The sequence below is a fragment of the Thermobia domestica genome, chromosome 14, assembly GCF_964235325.1.
Source record: "Thermobia domestica chromosome 14, izTheDome1.hap1.1, whole genome shotgun sequence".
In the NCBI taxonomy this organism is placed as follows: domain Eukaryota; kingdom Metazoa; phylum Arthropoda; class Insecta; order Zygentoma; family Lepismatidae; genus Thermobia; species Thermobia domestica.
Genome location: NC_137467.1, coordinates 41631393 through 41646188, shown reverse-complemented (window position 1 = coordinate 41646188; position 14796 = coordinate 41631393).

The following is a 14796-nucleotide window of genomic DNA, read 5'->3' as shown; positions in this document are numbered from 1 at the left end:
TCATTGCATTTTTTAAATTTAGTTATTCATTTTTAAACAAAGGACACGATAGAAAAAGGATTAGGAATACAAGTGTAACGGAAACTACAACCAGCATTGCCAGACTCAGAGCTCGGAATTATTCCAAAACCTGATCGAAATTATGCTAGATTCGGTCAAATTATGCTAGATGCTCATAATTACTTCAGAAGTTTTTTTTTTTTTTTTTTTAAAAAAACGAAATTGAGATACGATAACATAACAAAATACGCAGAGCGCAAGAATGCGTGGATAGAACTCAATACTTCACGCACCAAAGGTTTAACTCAACTAAACTAGTACAGTCGTTGCCAGACTCAATGGCGTATATATCGTATAAATGAATGCAAAGTGTTTGTTTACATATTTTGAAAGAAAATTACGTCGCAGCATAAGCGGAGTTGGGAATTGTCTCCTGCGGGGGGAAGGGGGCAGATGTTTGATCGGTCTCGGGCAATTTATTTCAGGAATAAAGATGGTCATGAAGTCAGAAATAAAGATGGTGAAGTTGTCAAAAAGTTGGGGGAGAATGGCCCCCATAGCTCCGCCCATGCCTCGGAGTTAAAGGATTAGAAAACCCTGGGTGGAGCCACAAAAAAAAAAAAAAAAAAAAAAGCCCAAAGTCGTTTCTAACTTACTTCGGAAAATAAGATTGGCTGTATCGTTTACCGACTGTATGAATCAATGGAAGAGGATACATTTCTGCCGTTCTTTTTCTTCCCACGACCAACTTCTTTCTCATCTCCAGGTTTTACGGCTTTTTGCTGAAATTATGCTAGGTTTGAGCAGGATGCTAAAAGCAAGATACTAGATGCTAAAGACATGCAAATTATACTAAATCTAGCATCATTATGCTAGATCTGGCAACGCTGGCTACAACCCACAACAGAAATAACAATAAGAACGAACAAGAAACGTAACAATCAAGAATCCAGAATTTATCCTACACCTATACTATCGTAGTATCAAGGCGTACTGTAATTAGATGGAATAGTGGAAGTAATGCTCCTAATAATATAGAGATAAATTTACGTACAAAACGTAACAATGAGCTGATATTGCAAAAATTGCAAATAATAATATAGCCGATGCGATTTTTAAATGTAAGCTCTATGTTTTCTAGAATATTTTTGTTCGGTTCTTGCCTTTGGTGTTTGTCCTGTGCAATTTCTCATATGGTTAAGTTTATTCATAGTTTCTCCCTGTCTGAATTTACGTTAGATGGGTTTTATTTGATTAGATTTTTCTTCCTACAATTAGCCCCATTCACTTTAACATTCGGTGTCTCTCCAGTGATAATGTGCGATCTATTCAGTCCCGCTGCTTTTGCCAAAATATCAATGAATAGTTAAAGGAGCAGTTCGACTTAGAAATGCATTTTTTATAATTTATTTCCACTTATAGAGTTGAAAATTCTAAAAGGAATGGTGTTTGTTTGATCGCGATACGTTCAGTCGTTAGCGAGTAACAGAGGAAGAAAGATTTTGTTATGACGTCATAAGTGGGCAAGGAGCGAGAGCAGGCTTACATACTACACAGTGCAAGGCATTTCGTTTGTGAGAGGTACGGTGGCACGTTCTAAGTGCGGTTTCCTTTTCCAGAACTGATTGCAAAGACTTACAAATATCATCTGCAAGTACGTATCTGATGGTGGGCTGTACAAACATTTTTATAATATTATAAAACGTATCCTATAAAGCATGAGTTTAGTGTTTCAAAAAAAAAAAAAAAAAAAGAAAAAAAAAAAAAACGAAACCAATATGTAAATAGATGACGGACGAGATTGCTGCAACACCTAAGTACCTTTTCTTTAATCATTCTTCCGATTCCCAAACATAAGTATGTTCATTTTCACGTTTTGTTGCAATTTTTAACGCTGACCCTATAATTTTGTGCTTCAAGGTATGTACAGGAGCGTAACATATGATGCAAAAATGAAATAAAATCTGTAAAGTTTGCCAGAATACGAAAAACACTTCACCGGTTAAATTTCTTTTATTCTCATAGCTGTCCGCGGAACAACTCTCATCACCCGTTTCATCATCATTGTCACATGATACAGAGAAACTAAACAATGGATCAATGTCTTGAGGAACAGTCATCGTCACTGATTCCTTCTACAAGCCGGTATATTTCACTTCCTAATTCACATTGTATAGCTTATTTCTAAAGCAGTATCTTCAGAATCATGAGTGACATCGTCTCTATTACCCTCTAATGCCTCGTCTTCACTACAACCATCAATTGCGTCTTGTACGATATTTGTACGTTGGTAACTGGACATAGATCGCTCCGTTCAATGGCTCGGATTTTAAACCTTTCAATAATATACTTGGAACAGCATTCTTTCTCAGTTTGCGTGTAAATAATTCTCCTGGTATTAGCCAGAAGTGGATCTAGACAGTAAAAACTCGGGGACGGGGGGTCAGAACCCAGACTATGATATGTATATCATGTTTACTAAAAACTTTCAAAAATATCTAAATAATAGCTTAAATCAATTTTGTCACTCAAAAACTGGGGGGCCTAGGCCCCGGCCCCAGCCTAGATCCGCCACTGCCATTAACTTTTCTTTCTGTAAACTTGACTTCTCGAAGGCAGGCTCTTCAAGATGTTTGGAACACGAGTGATTTTATTTGGTACATTTTTTCCCCATTGATTTTCTTGGGTCATAATTTATATCGATCTGGTGATTTCTCACGACTTAGAAACGTAAGAAAAGATACTTTACGCCCTCAGCTTCAATTGCACAAGAATTACAATCGAAAACACAGCAGGTGTTAGGCATTTCTACTTCACTTCACAGACACAGCACGCGCTGTACTAACACGTGTTTTCTACTTCACACTAGTGTTTCTTTTAGAAAAAAATCATTATTTTTACACAGTACTATTATATTTATTACATTATAGACGTATTATTTTGGTCTCCTCCGGGGGAATCTCTCAGAGCTCCGGGAGACAGTGCCACTCTAAAAACATGACTGGAAGAAACACTGTTTCGCACAACAAACGTAATTTTTGCTCTCTCTCTACTCTTTTTTATACTATTGCTGTAGGAAAAACAACTAACAAAAACTTCCCTCAAAAATTCAACACAGAGCAAGACTGCTAACAAATCCAAAACACAATCTATTAAATCCAATGCACTATTAAAGGTTTATCAGCTGCGTACAAGGGAGTGGTTGCTGACTCACATTGAGTTTCTCGCGTATCCCACCAATGACGTCACGTCACCATTTACGATTCATCAAAAACAAATGTCTGTAGAAGCTGAACGAGACGGCCTATCAAGATATAAAAAAATACGGGTCTCTTATTTTTTGTTTCTCTTTCTATTGCACCAAACTTGTTTTTAACTCGAACTGCTCCTTTAAGCACTAGAATATTTCTCTCCTGCTTGTCTTTTTTACTATTGTTTCCAGATTTCGCACTTGTTATATGATTATATTATTTTGTATTTAATAATTCAGTCATGTTTATATTCTGTCATTTATGATTATTTCCATTGCCATTCGTACTTAGTATTAGAATATATTATAACAAAAAATCCTGAATATATTGAATAATTGGGGATATTATAGATTAAATATGCGAGCACAAAATTCTACTACGGGTTATACCATCCTACTTTTCATTACCACTTATCACCAGTCAATTAACAAGTCTTGACAGTTTTTTATTACTTTTTTGGGGGTGCGGTGGCTCAGTGGTAGAGCGTTCACCTCCTGTGCTTGGGGTCCCTGGTTCGATCCCAGCTCAATCGTGTGGACTTTGTGGTGGACAAACACCGTGCTCGTGGGTTTTCTTGGGGTTCTCCCGTTTCCTCCCACTTTCTTCATTCCACCTTTTCATTCATTTCTCATCATCACCGTCCTCTTTAGCCTAACCGGCATAACCTTGGGACGTAAAACAAATATTTCATTTTCTTTTGGTACTTTTGTATTTTTATTGCCTTTACTTGAAACATGAAATTACTTTCGACAGTAGTTCCACTACCATATTAGCCTATGTTCCACCAACATTCAGAATGATACCTTCCTTGCTTTGGTAGCAGCGAAAGTCTCAACTATATTATCAGAATCCAGTGGATGCTATTTCATTTTCGATAGAAAAAATGGCCAGATTCGCGAATCTTTCCTGACTCATTGTGGAACGCAAGTAGGATTTTATCAATTTCATTTTGATGAAAAACCTTTCACATGAAGCGACAGATATGGGCAGTGTTATCAAAATCTGAAGAGCGGTTGCCAAACTTTAGTAAATTTCAAGCCCCATTGAAGATACATATTTCAGGATACCTTGTGGTGAAAAGTCAAGTTGTTCTTTAGCTTTCTGGGCACACCCTAGTGAACGAATTAAATCCTTACAATCCTGAAATAATAATAAGCCATCCAGGTCACATTCGGGTAGAGCAAAGCCAAATCAGAGCAACATACTTTTAGCCTTTCCTCACTCTCATTATCTAGCTGCTGCACAAAGTTTGTCATAGAACACAGGAATCCAAATCTGTCGTTCAGATCATGCATCTGAGTAAAATGATCATACATTTGTTGTCTCATTTCATCTAGAATTTCATTGATAGAGCGCTTCACTTCGGCCTGTACAATCAGATTTCATTCTTTGCTTCTCCAGGCATGCGTCTCCTTCTACTATGTGTACCCACAGTTATGTTCCACGCCATGCAACTTCTTTCAGTTGTGGATATGATTTCCTTGCCCAGCTCAAGTCTCCAGATATTAATGGTGTTAACCAGGCTCTGTAACTGAATAAGAGTTTGATTGAAACTCATATCCTGAGATTGAAGGCATTTTTGGATCTGATCAATACATGAGAGATTTGCAGACCAGAAATATAGTAAAACAATGAAGTTAAATGACTGGATGCTTGCAAGAAGTCCAGCATCTCTTCTAGTATCAAACGTTTCAATCGAAGTGTCACGTAGATCTTCCAACAAATCAATTACTTCATCCAATTGACTAGAAAGTGTCTTTAAAGCTTCTGCTTTTGAACTCCATCTAGTGTCATTTTCACGTTTCAGACCAATCTTTACGTGATTTTGCAGCACATTCCATCGGTGAGTAGATCTAGAGAAGAATACCAACAAACGTTCTATTGCTCTCAGCAAAGTCACCGACAGAAAGTTAACGTGCGCAGCATGTGAGACACAAGGATCAATGAATTATTGTTACAAGGAACGAAAATGGCCAAAGGACTTATATTCCGTATCAAAGTTTGAACACCAGAATATTACCCGGCCATTGTAGCCTGATTATCACAAGACTGGCCTCTCGAATCTTAATACCAAGCATATCACATTGAAATTTCTTCAGTATTTAAGCAGAAATACACGTACTCTCAACAGTCTTTCATTCGACAAAGATTAAATCAGTAAATGCTTCCCGAACTTGAACAGAATCACGTTGTATGTCAACAAATCGAATGATTTGTGACAAGTGTTCCATATGAGAACAATCAGGAGTTGAATTAAATATAATGCTGAAGTATTTTGATTATTTGAACACTTGTTTTCTTATTGAACATTTTCTTCGCTCTAAATTTGTGGGTTGAAATGTAAATTCATACGCCAAAAAACAAGAGCAGACATGGGGAAACCAGGTAAGCAAAAGGGTTTCGCTCGCTGAAAATTCGACTTGTAAAGGGCAAAAGAATAAAGACAGAAGGAAAACAAGTGAATCAGCGACTATAGCGTCTGCACCAAAGAGCTTTTAATTAGGAACAGAATGCTAGTACCCTAATAAAGCATTATATACGTTGATCCCTTCTTTCTGCCCTTCTCTTGAACTGATATATGAGTAAATAAATAAATAAATAAATAAACAGTGATAGTTTAGGAAGCTGGTTAGCAGACAGGGCTCCATTACTTGCATCATAAAACCTTAGAATGTAATTAACACAGTATATTTTAACTTTCATTATATTTTAATCTACACTCAGGTTTTCCTCTAAATTTCTCTGAGGTTATTGAACAGAGTAAAACTTTTATTTTATTCATATTTTAACCCACATACATTTTTCCTTTAAAATTCTTTGGGGGCCCCCAAGAGTATGAAACATTTACTTTATTTGTTTACCTATATTCAGAGCTTTTTCCTTTAAATTTCTTTGGGAGCCTCCAAGATAATGAAACTTTTATTTTATTTATTTTTAATCTACATTCAGTTTTTTCTTTAAATTTCTTTCGGGTCCCCAAGAGAGTGAGGCCCGAAGCTTATAGTTTGTTTAGCTCATACGGAAATCCAGCATTGATTCGCTTTATTAGTAAAGATATTTCTGTTGTTTCATCGGTTATTTGGTGTAATATTGATTGACAATTAATTGCGTTTACATTTAGGGAAGGTGTGGATTATAAACCTTGACGGCCTTTGTATGGCTCATGCTAACAAGGTTCCTTAGTAATTATTTTTTTACCTACCGTCGGGGGCCCGCACAAAGTGGGTCCCGGGGCGGGGGCACCGCTCGCCCCGCCCTTACGCCGCCACTGTTATCATATCACTTTCATTATAATACATATCCTAAGGAGGGAGTGGAGGTCCGAATTTTTTCGAAAAATATGAGAATCTCACAAGTCATTCAACTTAGGAGGCTGAAATTCAGTATATTAACACTTTATTAAAAATAAACAGAACATGTCCTAGCATTGTTTTTTTTTTTTTTTTTTTTAATTCTCTTTTATGGGAGGAGAGCATTTTCTATATGGGGAATTGGTAGTGGATTGATGTGTAAAAATAGTCGAAAACGATCAATATTAGTATCAAACCCATAGTTTTCGCGTTCACTGAGATGCATAGTAACAATCCCGAAGTCGTTCAAATGCAGATTTATTCCCATCGGCATGAGAGGAAGGAAATAGAAAAAAAATATGGTAGGTCGAGGGTCACAGTGAGACGTGGGTCAGAGCAGGAGCGTCATTTCAGACTTCGCTTGAGGGGGGCAAGAGCACCATCGACATTAGACTTTCACGTTTTGTACTAGTATATTAGTAGACATCGATTAAAGCATATGTATTCTTCAAACCCTTGGGGGGGGCAATTGGCCCCTCCTGCCCTCCCTAAATGACGCCCCTGGGTGGGTCATGGGTCCAGTGGATCGTGGGTCAGTGAATCATGGGTCAACTTTTTATTGATCCACGCAATCTCTGACAGCATTCGTTTAAAATATTTGATATCAGCGTCTCTTGAGTTTAAGTTTGGAGCTAACGCGTTGAATGAAACCCGGAAGCTTATTATAGTATTTCCGATTTGTTGAAATCACCGGAATCTTTTAATCTATTGTTTACACGTTTCTAAATCAAACATTTCCTGGTTTATGGACATCTGTTCCAACAATACCTATTTTGATAGTGTTGGCCTATATTCGATAAGTGTGTTCTTGTGGAAATAATATACTCCGACTGAATAACAACCGTGTCAGAATTGTCCATCTATTGGAACTAACCATCTGCAAATCCGTTTCCCAAAAATCGACAGTATTTCTATCGCTTCAATGATTCGGTTAATAGGTTCCTCTTCTTTTTCCCGTTTAACATGGAGAAAACTAACCCTTTCTTGTCCGCGCCCCTCTCTTGAGCGAACACATGGTTTGCTCTGTGTGTGTGGTCTAAGCAATGCGTCTCCATTGTTTTCAATACAAAGGATGATATTGACAAGGTTTGTTGTCCAAATACAAATTCTCCTATATCGGGTGTAATTCTTTTGGTGTTGTTTAATACAAATACAGACAGGCTACTCCTCTTAGGAGAGAAACATATGCCCTTTGCTTTAAACGGAATGAATGGTTTAACGAGATTTTGAAACAAATATACAAATATAATTACTTTTATTCAATAAACGGAATTTAATCGATCAAAGCACAAATAAAAAGTCACAGGGTTATTTTCCATACAAATTTAACGTTTTATACAAAGGACATTTTTTAAAAAATGCACTCAGCAAGTTCTGTAAGTCTCATGTTGATGAAACTTGCCATGTGTGTAGCTCAGGCATGCATCCATAAATTTTTGTTGGAAGGGGTACAAGCTCTGGGAGGAGGGTTAATACTACATTTATGTAGTATTCTGCACCTGAAAAGACGATGAATAATTGTAAAATACTTCCACATATATTTTCAGAAAAAAAAAAATATAGAACTATTCCCTGTTCGGACTCAGCTCTAAATTGCGATAAACAAAGCCATGTGAAACTAAATCTAGCTGATTTGCTGTTGGCCTGCCGACGCTTGTACTCCTCCGCAAAATAGTTCATATGATTTGATTATTACTTTCACTATGAAGCTTCACATAAAACTGCTACATTATTATAAACGACAAAAATATAAAGCAGATTATCTAATAATACTGGAATCGAGTGTGGTTAATGAAACAATAGAAATAAACACTAAGCATGCGCAGTAATTATGGCGCCAATTCAACTTGAAGGTGTGTTCTGCTTTTAAAGTCTGAAAGATGGCTGTTATGAATCCCGGTTCCACGACTGTTGTGCTGAAACACCAACAAGGTAAACCTTACTCACTAAGCAACAATTGTTTAGCAGCGAAATTCTTTTATTATTATTATTATTATTATTATTATTATTATTATTATTATTATTATTATTATTATTATTATTATTTTGAGTTTTTTCTTTTTTTTCTGCTGTAAGTATCTGGATAACACGAGACAATACTGTCAAAATGCACGTGTATAATTTGCTTCTCCCCGTGGGGAATGGCAGTGATACATTCATTACTAGCCAATCGTAATTGTGACAAGCGGAAGGATACAAATATTTTGTTTATCGGAGTTTAGAGCTTACGCTGAACAGGGAATAGGTTGTTTTTAATAGGAGAAAGAGTACGGATGAAGTGTAAAATCAAATTTTCATGCTGCATCAATTATTTCCCTATTAAACAACTATAGTTTTATTGAGAAAGTGTGCAAGTGTATGTTGAGTTAGGATTTTTTTTTTAGGAGGCGTCCGGACCTGGCGGACCCATTCCATGCGTGCGCCCCTGGTGTAGCTACTTCTCTATGTAGTGTCCACGCATAGTGACATATTCCTTCCATTTGTACTTGAGACTGAGAATTACGTCTTTCGTGAAAGTTCTCATTTAGCTCGTCAGAAAAAGTATTCGCAGCCACTGGCGTCTGTGGCATGTAATTTTTTTTTTTGGGGGGGGGGGACAAAAAAAAAGCCATTTTAGTGGCCTGCTCAGGCAGTTAGCCCAACCTGTTTATTATCTTCGATTCCATTTGTTACCTTTCTGCTTACCTTCACGGAATCCCTGGGGTATATCAAGAACTCTGTTATAATCGTTTCACAGACTGAATATTATATTCCAAATAAATGTAATTATTATTATTTATATGCTATTCTGTCGTTAGTAACTAAATTAAATTAGGATAAAATATTGAATATTTTGTACTTCAAAATATTGGGAGTACTTGTGCCCCTCGTCTCCCCCACTAGAGACGGCCTTGTTCGCAGCATGTTTCAGTTTGTTGTAATCAGAAAAATGCTTTCCACAAAGTTAGTGTTTCAAATTTGCAAATAAATGAAGGTCAGACGGTGTTCAATCCTCGGAGTTAGAGGGACGTGACGCTTTTTAATAATGAAGAATATATGAGTAGGCCAACGTAAAAATCCGTTAAATCCATTTTTAAAAAAATATAAAATAGTGGTTGCTCTGGAAGCCTTGGTTGTTAAGCTTTTATTTCCAAATAGTAATCAGTAGCAAAGGCCATTTTAACTAGTTGGAAATTGGCATTGAAATATGTAACAATTTCCAAAACTTGTTAAATCCATCATTGCTATAGATGCAAAACCAGTTGAGTCCATCTTTCACATTCAGTTCATAAACTGTTAAATCCCACAACTGCAAATCACGTCATGAGGAAAGCAGAATCAAATCCAGTTATTTCCATATTTCAAACAATTTTTTTTTTTTTTTTTTTTTTTTTTTGACTGAGAATTGAGACACTATACGCCTAAACCTAACTGTTCGTGACATGTTTCTGTGCTAATCGGCTTTTCTTTAACAATCACTAGGCAAATGCACGCAAAATCGAAAGAAAACGATACTGTAGGCAGCGATGATCACAATTTTGTTGTTCAGACTACACCATAAAATGTCTAGAAAACGTGCACGACACCCGGAAAACTGGAAACGAAACGTAGCCAAAAAGACAAGGTAAGTGGATTATCCTATCGTTTGAAGACGTTTGTGTTATTTTCAGGGTAACTTTATTTTGAGCAGAACATTGTTGAGTGAGGTTCTTCTCTAAACAGTCTCTTCACCTTGAGCAGAACCTCTTTCTTAAAAAGGCTCCTGTCAATTAATGTTTGAAATTATAACATGCGTTCTGGTACATTTTAAAAGATTTTGGCCACGTATTTACTATTTCTGATTCTCTTGCTCTTGCCGCTGTTTTGCTCAAACTAAAGATTTGCACATTTTGTTTTGCTTTATTTCTAATTCATATATTGGGATTATTGGCAAATTGATATCTACCCTAAGTTTGTCCATAACAGGTACAAATTGATCCGGGTTCGATTCCCGGAGGGAGCTCATGTGGTTCGAATTCCACGTTAATAAGTAGGTCCCCGTCTCACAACTCAATGCTTACGCTTTACAAAGATTTTTTTTTTTTTTAGATATACGAAACCGAGAAAATGGTACTGCACCAGAGGACGACGACGATATGGATTTCCATTTAGTAGATGATGAAGAAGAGCTTATATCACTGACTTTTTTTTTCTCATTTGGATCAGTTATTTCAATTCAGAACAAAATTAATGTAGCATTTATGTATTAGTATTCACTTGTGCCAATCTGTGCAGTGTATAATTGATAATACATTTTTTTAAAAAATATTTTAGTAGGCATAATAATGATTTCTGACTCTGATTCCCTTTCTAACAGATTTTGTATCTTGAGCCTCAACAAAAATGGGCGCTTATCCAGGCAAAACCTGTTAAATCCAAACTAATTTCTTCAATAACTCCATTCCAAAACTAGTGTGATTATATAGCTTTCGACAGACCAACATTCGCATTACTCTTTCTTTTTTAAAATCGTTTCCAATGCTATTTTACAATTATGGCGTGTTTAAACAGTTTTTCTCTATTTGCCACAAATTTTAAAATGTAGGTTTAACGGGTTTTGCAATTTGCTTACTCATGTAATGATTATCCTTTCTAATGATGAAGAATCTCCTATCTTCTATCTTCTATGTATCTAAGAAAATGCTACAATAGCAACTAAAGGTCACGGTCACGGTAATTTTGAAGTTTTGAGTAGAGTATCGGGCCGAAGCCCCTGACTCCATGAGTTAGATGGTATAAAATATATGCAACATGTGCAGGTGGTTTGTTGGGTAGTACTATTGTTTTGTTAGGCGTGGTAGACTACATCGGGCACTGTCGCAGAGTAGCTGATGATGATATCAGTGCGAACGATGGGAAGATATTAAATGCGTGGCGTGCGATAGACATTTCGTAGAGCGAATTCGGTGCCGATGTTAGCTATTGCTGGATTAATGTGTCTGGGTAAAGTACGCCAGAACTTACTGTGAAGATGTCACAGTAGTTCTCTAGCAGTAGGAAGTTCTAAATCTTCCAGAATTTGTCTGTTTTGTGTATATATGTCGTGACCAGTGATTATACGACCAGCTCTAGTTTGCACACTTTCAAGTGTTCGAAGGTGACTGTATGAAGCGTGTTGCCAAGCAGGGCATGCATATGAGAGGGTGGACAGAATTATCATCTTAAGTATGTGAACGCGGACCTCATGAGAAATTGAACTGGAGCGAAAGATGGGATATAACGCTGAGATTTTTCGTAACTATCTTTGCTTGATGTCGCTGATATGTGCGGCGAATGTTAGCCCACGGTATAAAGTCACTCTGAAGTATTTGGCGTGGGTGGCGTGAGGAATGTGTGCGTTCTCATAGATAAGATGTCGAGGGACGCGGATGCGTCTTCGACTGTGGATGACAGCACAACTTTTGTCTGTATTTACTTTAATCCTCCAACGTCTTGCCCATTCCTGAAAACTTGTTAGTTGACGTTGCATATAGATGTAGCATTGTGCAAGGGAGCTAGTGGTCGTGAAAAAGGCAGTATCATCGGCGTACGTTGCGAGAAAGCAATGTGGTAGGGTCGGAAGATCTGCTGTATATAGAGCATATAAAAGCGGTGAAAGTACAGCGCCCTGTGGAACACCTGCTTTGATAGTCCTAGAGGAGGATTTGACACCGTCAACAGACACATGAAATTTTCTGCCAATGAGGTAAAAACGAAGTAAATGCAAAATACGATCTGGAAGACCCTGGGTGTATAGTTTATATAATAGCCCTGCTAGCCAGACTTTATCAAATGCTTTTGAGACATCCAGATATACTCCAAGGGTGTGTTGTTTTCTGTTGAAAGCCACTGTTAAGTGATCTACTACGCGTACGAGTTGCGTAGTAGTACTATGTTGTGCACGAAACCCAAACTGATGGGATGGTATGAGATCGTTATTGACTACATGCTGTCTTAGCCTCCAGAGTAACACACGCTCAAATAATTTACTTAAATGCGACAAAAGACTGATCGGCCTATAGTTTTCTGGGAGCAGCGAACTAAAGCTCCTGAGTTCCAACCTATAACTTTGGATTTCAAACCTTTGATTTACTGTTATTTGTGATTTTACGTTTAGTAAAGACAAATATTTTAAAGTATTTGTACTTTAAATAAATTATTTAAATAGACCCGTTTTTCATAAAGTTTAACTTTTTAAAATTATTGTTCAAAGGTTTTGTATTTTAACAATTCTTTTCCAAAATCAATGCAAATGAATTGTGCTGCCATCTTTGGAGACCTTTTAAACTATACGTTTGTGGACGTTTATATGTTTGTGGCAAATCCTTTCGACAATGAGATCTCGGAAACTACAGGCTCTATAAAGATGACATTTTCACTGATCGATTGCAAGTTTTATGTAGATTGTCCAGTTCTAATTGAATATTTAAAAAAATCATGGCCATTATTTCTTTATTACATTTTTACGGGTACACTGGTAGTGTTGAAATTAGAAAAAAAACCTAAAGCATCATATCCTACGCAGTATACATTCCACCACCACATAATTGTATACGTGGTTGCATACCTCTCAGATGTTTGTCCCATGGCAAAATGATAATGAAAGACGAAGGATAATCATTTCTCCACTCTAACTAGTAAGTTGAATCTGTATTGTTTGGAGTGTTTTGCCCAATGGACACCATATATCACTGACATTATAATTAATTGTGTGTGTAATGTATTTGCTTATTACATACTGCATGCAAGAAGAAAGAAAACACTGATCATACATAAATTAAAAACTCCAACTGGAAGTAGGCTCAAATCTTTAAATGGTGCGAGATATTGAAAAAGTAATCGAAAAAATCTCTCCTTTATGGTATCTCTTGCCAATTTTTAACAAGACGTCTTTCACTTGTGTTTGTAAAGGGACATGTACAGATGTGAGGAATAACAAGGAGATTCATGCTCATATGTGAATGATGCGCCGTGTAGAGAGCGCAAGTTCAGCTAGTACGTATATTAAAATGCTAGAAAAGTTTATGTTTCTGGCCAATCCTTTCGACAATGAGATCTCGAAACCCACAAGTGCAAGAAACGTGCCGTGCCCGTTTTCGCTGATCGATTGCGTAGATTTGTCAATTCTCATTTAAATTTTCAAAAAACTTCTCTTTATTTTTATTTTCTATTCCACATTTTAGGTGTCATTTTGGCCCTATTGATCCTTGTGAAAAGGCAACCAGGAGAGGAGCTACGTATAGCGGGTTGGTGAACATTTCAGGCGCTTTGCTTTAATCTGAATGACAAAATCTATTGCAAGCTGCCAACTTCGAAGGCTTGTGGACCCACAATGAGGCGTACTTGGAAATGGAATTACAAGAAAAAAAAATTGCATTTGGTATTATCTATTACTTATCCAAGTTTGCCACCCTTCCAACATTCTATATATTCAAATACTACATTTATGTGTTTGTCTGTAGCAATTAACTTCCTTTGAGAATCTTCCTGTCCTTTACTTGTGTTCGTAAAGGAAATTGCACAGATATAGTGAGAAGTGGGAAGGAGATTCACGCTCATAGTAGAACTGTGCGCAGGTTCAGCTAGTATAAAATGAAAATAACATTATCCTTTTTTAATGATGAAGAATAAATAATGAAAATAACATTATCCTTTTTAATGATGAAGAATAAATAATTAAAATAACATTATTCTTTTTAATGATGAAGAATAAATAATGAAAATAACATTATCATTTTCAATGATGAAGAATAAATAATTAAAATAACATTATCCTTTTCAATGATGAAGAATAAATAATGAAAATAACATTATTCTTTTTAATGATGAAGAATAAATAATTAAAATAACATTATTCTTTTTAATGATGAAGAATAAATAATGAAAATAACATTATCATTTTCAATGATGAAGAATAAATAATTAAAATAACATTATCCTTTTCAATGATGAAGAATAAATAATGAAAATAACATTATCCTTATTTAATAATGAAGAATATAGAATGAAAATAACATTATCCTTTTTTAATGATGAAATATAAATAATGAAAATAACGTTATCCTTTTTTAATGGTGAAGAATAAATAATGAAAATAACATTATTTTTTAAAGATGAAGAATAAATAATAAAAATAACATTTTCTTTTTTCAATGATGAAGAATAAATAATGAAAATAACATTATCCTTTTTAATGA